We start from the raw sequence: 6,326 nt of genomic DNA, 5'->3' as shown, positions 1-6,326 counted from the left end.
GGGCCCTGCAGTAGACGGGTCACCAGGAGGGGGCACACGCTCCCAGAGGCAGGAACCCCAAGTTCGGAACCCCGTGGCCCCAAAGGCTTGCGTCGGGAGACCCGGCTCCTGCTCGTCCTCCGTGGGTCCGGGGCCGGCGATCTCCCGGGCCCGGCCCCCCTCCCTGTTCCCAGCGGACTCGCCCCGCGGCCGGCCGGGCCCCGCGCGCCCGCGCCTCCGCAGCAGCCCGCGCTGTGTGACCTTGTGCCAGCAGGCTGCACTCTCTGGGCGGCCGCCGGCTTCGGGGCTCGCGCAGCCCCGGCCCCTCCCGGCGGGCGGGCGGGCGGGCGGCGGGGGCGCGGGGAAGGACGCGCAGCCCCGCGCCGGCCGCCGGATCCGCGCCTGGTTTTGGGCGCAGCCGCGCGGCCCCCTCCCCCGCGAGCGTCTCCCCGCCCCCCGCCCCCTCCCCGCTCCCGGGGAGCCGGGCCGCGGCTCCTCCTCCCGCAGCCGCATCTGGGGCGCCGCGCCGGCGAGCGGAGGCATGGGGCGCCCGCGGGCCGGGGCCTAAGGCGCGGGGCCGAGCGGGCCGGACGCAGGTGAGCGCGGGGGGCGGGGGGCGCGCGCGCGGCGGGGGCACCCGGTCCCCTCGGCCGGATCCCAGCCCCCGCCCCCAGATTCGGGGCTGCCTCGCGCCGGACCCCCGCCCCCCCAAACCGAGGGGCGGCGCTGGCGCAGCGGAGCCCCCTCCCCCTGCCAGTTCCGTCTGCCCAGCCCCGAATGCGAGGGGGCGGCTCTGCGGCTGGGAAGCCCCCTTTCCGGGGTGGGACCCCCCACCCCAGTCAATTGCGGTCTCAGCCCGAGGGTTCCGCGGCGGGCGACGACGCTGGGGCCCGGACCCCCCTGGCCAGGGCCGGACCCTCCTTCCAGCGCTCGTTCCCGCGGGCTCCCCGCGCTGGGAGGCGGCTGTCAGGGCCGGACGGCCCCCACCACCCCCGCCCCGAGGCCCGACCCTCCCTCCGCAGGGTGGCCGGGGGTCTGGCGGAGCCCTGCGCTGCCCACCCACCCGGAGCGGAGCGGAGCGGAGGGAGGGCTGTGCCCGCCGGCCGGCTGGCCCGGGCATTCCTCCATCCATCCCGCCGCCCGGCGCGCTAGCCGGGTCCCCGGACCGGGCATCAGAGGAGGGGGCGGCGGTGTGCGCGCCCGGGAGGGGCCCTGGCGACCCGGGCACCTGGGCCGGGGCGCGGGAGGGGGGCGCTCACGTGGCGCGGGAGGCCCCCACGTGCGGCGCCCCGCAGGGATCGGGGTTCGCGTGCCGCGCGCGGCGGCAGGTGGCCCAGGTGGCGGGGGAGGCCGGCCGGGCGCAGAGGTGCCGCGCGCCGCGCCGACGGCGCTCACCTGCCCCTCCGCCGGGCGCGCGCTGCCGCCCACCCACCGCGCCCACCGCCCCTCTCCCCGCACGCCTGCCCCGGCCTCGCCTTCCTCCCCGGCTTCCTCCACGCACTGCCGCTGTGTGTGGGGGGGCGCAAGAAAGCCGAGTGGGGCGGGGGTCTCGGGGGCGGGGACGGCCAGGTGTGGGGGTGGGTGGGGAGGGGGAGGAAGAAGAGGAGGCGCGCCCGCACGGGAAGGCTCGGGCTCGCTCGGAAGGCAGCGCGGACTGGCAGCGGGTGCCTGCACCCCCACCTGCCGGGCGGTGGGAACGGCCAGAGGGGGAGGGGGTTGCCGCCCCGCCGGCCTCGCTCCCAGCCCGGTGCCCCCCCAGGCCTGGCGCTCAGCCTGGAGCCTCCGCTTGCGGGAGGGGCTGGCGTTTCCTGCCGGGCTGGGGCTGTACCTGGACCGGTTCCGAGAGCTCCTGTCCCACCGAGGAGGACTAGGAGCCGCATGGTCCGGGGTGGCCGGGCGAGGCGGGAGCCAGATCCCCTCCGTGGGCGGACGGCGGGGCTGGGTGGGGCCGCAGAGCCAGTGGCCACTGCCAGGCCCCGGAGCCGGCTGCCACCACCACCGGCCGGTGGGTGACAGATGCCTGGCAGCCCAGTGCCTAGCCACGGCTGTGCACGTGGGGCAGGCGTGTGGTATGTGCCGGGGTGCTGGCCCAAGGAGGGGCGCACCGAGACCCCTGGGTCCTCTGGAGGAGCCGAGAGACAGCGCCTCTGGGAATGTGCCAATGGGGCGGCTGGGGTGGGGCCGTGCCACCCTCCCACGTTCATCCATCAGCCGCTGGCTAGACCTGTGCTAGGCACTGGGACTGGTGTGTGTGTGTGTGGGGGGGGGGGGTTGCACTGCTCTGCCCCCTCCAGGAGTCCCTGTTTTGTAGGGGGTCTGTTCTTTGGGGACTGTGGATGGAGCCCAGGACTGAAGAGGACTCAGGGGCTAGAGGGGCCGTTCTGCGGGGGCCTTGAGAGAGAGCTGCAGATTTGCGGGCAGCACCCCGAGAGTAGCTGCCAGGCGCCGAGCTGGTGTTTTGGAAGGGAGGCCCTGCCGCCCCTGGGAACTGACGATAGACTGTGTACTTTGGAGCCTTTGGAAGACGCGGTGACGTATTGGCTGTGCCGGGGGACCCGCTGGCATCTCCTTCGGATCTCGTGTTGTGTGTGTTAGGGGCCACCAGCTTCCTGGATGCTTCTGTGTGACAGAGAGGCTCTGACGAAGCGGGCTGGGCACTCTGTGTGACAGGAGGCAGGTGGACTCCACCCGCCCATACATCTGCGACTGAGTGATGGATTCATTCATTCGGAGAGTGACGTGCTGGGGCTCTGGTGCCTCTGAGTGCTTCTGCTTAGGCGTTTGAACGTGGACTGTGGACTCAGCGTCTTGGATGCCGTCTGTCTTAACAAACTCACAGTAGGTACTCAGTGCCCATGGCTCCCAGCCACATCTCGCACACCCTTGCACAACCTCGATTCCGGTCCCCATAGTCTCTTTCAGTTCCTTGGGCTGGCTGTGTTCCCCTGCCTCAGGACCTTTGCACCTGCCAGTTCTGCTGCTTGAACGCCCCCGCCCCCTTTTCTCCATCCTCTGCCTGCTTGCTACCTTCCTACTATGCCTTGGCTGTGCCTCAGGTGAGGCATCACTTGTCACTTTCAAAGCCAGCCTTCCCTGAAGCCTGGGTCAGTTTGGATCCCGGTTAATTAACCCTTTCCTCGCCCCAGGTCTCTGCCTTCACTGCCCAGAGTTTGCTTTCTGGACTGGCTGTCTCTTCTCTGACGTTTGGGGTGTAGGGGGAGCACACCTGCCCCCTCACACCACGCCCCTACTCCAGCTCAGGTCTTGGTTCCTCCTGGTTTCGTTTGTTTCTTTCTGACTGGGTGAGTGCATGAGCCATTAGCCTGGGCCACTCAGAGTCAAGGGATGGGTGGTCAGCATGGGGAGGGCTTGGCTACAGGACCCCGTTGCCCGTGTGACCATCAACCATCGTCGCTGTGGCTTCCCGGCCTCCAGCTGCGTCTGTGAGCCCGTGGCGTTGGCTGGGTTCTGTGTCCACTTGAATCCTCGTGTCTGTGGGACCCCTCGGAGCTCTGCAAGGAGGGCCAGGGCCGGGCTTGGCCTGTGACGCCCCGTGAGGTCACCCACATCAGCTCCGCTGCTCCTTGTGGTTCTGGTTTACTGCGTCTCTTCTTTTCCTGGGTGACCCTTGTGCACATGTCTCCACTTCCGGGCCCCCACTCCTCTTCTGGGCCACTCGTGGCTCCCGTGGCCTGCTCAGCACACAGCCCTGTGCCAGGCGGGGGGACAGAGTCCAGCCCTCGGTTCCTGTCCCGTGAACAGGTCATCCTGGCGCCCCTCCCTGGGCCGGACAGGAGGCCCGGATGCCCCAGCACATGGCAAGGGCCCACGGGTGTGGATTTACAGGAAGGCTCCATGGAGGGTTTGGGGGACAGGGCGAACGGGGAACAGTGGGGAAGTGCAGTACTGGCCAAGAGCACTGCAGGGGTCAGGGCAGGAAGGAACCAGGTGAGCTACGGGACAGCGGGGTGGAGGGGTAGGAGGGATGGAGGCCGTCTGGTGGGGGGGGGGGCGGTGTTTCCCTAGGCCACAGGGAGGCTGGTCATGGGGTCAGGCCTGTGGTGGTTGGTGTCCGGCATGGCTAGCTGCCCCTTTGCTGTCTGGCTTGTGCCCTGAGCTGGCGTGGGCCCCTCTAGGTCATCAGGCTTGGACAGTGATCTTCCCCATCTCAGTGTGATTCTCACCCTCTGTGGGGACCTCAGGCGCCTGTCTGTCCTGGGGGCTCATGGGGGGCTGTCCTGGTTCACGGAGTTTTCTTGGCTCTGGAGGGGAACACGTATTCATACCATGGGGTCCCAGGGCACCAGTGAGCAGTTTCTTCTCTCAGATGACCCTGTCGGTGAAAGGGCATGCCAGAAGGTGTCCCCCCCCTTCCCGCTATGCAGGCCCCTCGGGGCCCTTCCAGAGGAAAGGTGTGCTGTGTGTCAGGTCCAGGTCCTCCCCTGCCCCCACCTCGTCAGATGCTTGGGGGCCCTTCCAGACTCTCAGGAGAGGATGACTTTCTTATGGTCAGTGGGGGCTGCCTTTGTTGCTTCTGTGGTCCCTCCCCTTATCCCCTCATGGTTGTTCTGGGCCAGGCCCCGAGCCATTGAAGTATTCTCGGCACTCCACAGCCTGTAGAACACACAGTTCCCCATATCCTGCAACATCCAGTCCCTGGCCACCCCTTCTCTGGGGAGGAATGGGATGCTGTCCCCATCTGACAGGTGGGATCACTGAGGCTCAAGGTCACACAGAGGTGGGGGGTGAGCCCCCTGCCCCGGGCCCTGGGGGTGGCAGCACATACAGGGCCTCTAACCCCCCCCACACACACACACCTCATTTCCTGAGCCCAGGCATGGGGCTCCGATCCCTGATCCCTCCGTGCTGGGTTCTGCAACGCCGCCTCCTCCCCACCGAGCCGTCTGACGTGGCCTTTTCAAAAACCCAAAATGAATGGAAGCAAATTTTGTTTGGAGAATTTCGCTACTCCCTTCACCAGGGCTGGTTGCAAAACCAGGCTTGGGGATCATCACTGCTGCTGCTGCTGCAGCTGATGAGGATGATGATGATGAAGGGCCATTGGCCGACGCCCCACGCCCGGGAGCCAATCCCAGGCCGAAGCACCTTCAACCAGTGTCTCTGGGAGTCCCGCCCCATCCTATCATTGTTGGCCCCACCTGGCAGATGAGGAGACCCACAGAGTTCCCGTACATGGTCTCAGGCCCCAGAGCTGGTACCCTGGACACACGCACGCTTGCATGCTTCCTCCCTCCTTGGCTGCTGATGTTGGGGTGGCCAGGGCTGGTGCTGCCTGCCGGGGCGGGGGGGGGGGGGCTTGCATACTTTCAGTGGTGCCGCTCGCACATGCTTGGCTGCAGTGTGCAAGAGACGGCACGCTCGGTGGTGGCTGGGCGGCCACGGCTATGGGGCCACCAGGAGTCCCACTTGGCTTGTGGGCCAGTGTCAGATCAAACTGGAGGCCTCCCAGCTGAAGGCTGACGCTCTGCACTGCCCTGTGCCCAGTCCCCTGCTCTCTGGCCCTGTGTCCTAGAAGACTCTGTCGTCCCCAGGTGCTCAGAAGCAGAGGGAGTGGGGCCAAGGGTGTGGGACAAGGGGCCCACCTCGCGTCCGGGAGTCACGCAGCAGACCCAGTTCCTGCCTGGGGACACCCGAACCCACACACTGAAGGGTGAGCAGAGCTCGGCCTGATGCCAGGGCCCCTCAGGGACCGGCCCCCCGGAAGCTTGCCCAGTAGTCCCCAGGGATGAGGAGGTCACCTCCCGCCTCCGTGCGTTGCACAGACACCAAGTCCCAGGAGCTGCCCGGGAGTCCCACAAAGGGAGGAGAGTGACCGTGACTGGCGGGACAGGGAGAACAGAACCCTTGTTCTTGGGGAACGTCCTGTGCAGGGGCAGCTCCCCCTCTGCCCAGCAGCCCCCAGTCACCTGGGGTGGGTACTGCCACCGCTGAGAGGGCAGCCCAGCAGACGCCACGGTTGCGTGGTCGCAACCTGTCCTGCCTGATGAGAAGGCCGCGGAGGTGGCCGGTCCCCTGGAGTTTGCTGAAGCACCTTTGGTGCGCACGCAGGGGGGTCACCTGCAGATTGCCCAGGAGGTGGGCGGGCTGTGCCTTTGATTCCAGAAATAGGGCAGGTGCCCCCAGTGTATAAATAGCGTCCGGGGCTGCTTAGTGAGCGCCTGCTGTTTACTGCACAGCCCTGAGCTGGGAAGCAGGCCCCGGAGGAAGGTGAGGCGGGCCTGGTGCCGGGAGGGCCTCTGAGCTCTGCCTGCTGGGGCGGGGGCACAGAGAGCTCCTTCCCGGGGGCACCGTGGGGCCGTGGGGCGAGGGGGCCAGGCGGGTGTGAG

The 6,326-nt window shown here is 68.2% G+C and overlaps 1 protein-coding gene across 1 annotated transcript in view; it reads left to right on the top strand.

Annotated features, from left to right (window-relative positions):
* The first annotated feature begins 478 nt into the window (after window positions 1–478).
* The window catches only part of DLGAP4 (DLG associated protein 4), a 181,638-nt gene continuing 175,790 nt past the window's right edge, over window positions 479–6,326 (top strand). Inside the window, exon 1 of the mRNA XM_056121480.1 lies at window positions 479–575. The gene's annotated coding sequence lies outside the window, so the exon portion shown is untranslated. The remainder of the gene's footprint in view (window positions 576–6,326) is intronic.

This window comes from Sorex fumeus, unplaced genomic scaffold (genome assembly GCF_029834395.1).
Source record: "Sorex fumeus unplaced genomic scaffold, SorFum_2.1 ptg000044l, whole genome shotgun sequence".
Classification (NCBI taxonomy): domain Eukaryota; kingdom Metazoa; phylum Chordata; class Mammalia; order Eulipotyphla; family Soricidae; genus Sorex; species Sorex fumeus.
This window is presented reverse-complemented; position numbering and strand designations above follow the sequence as displayed.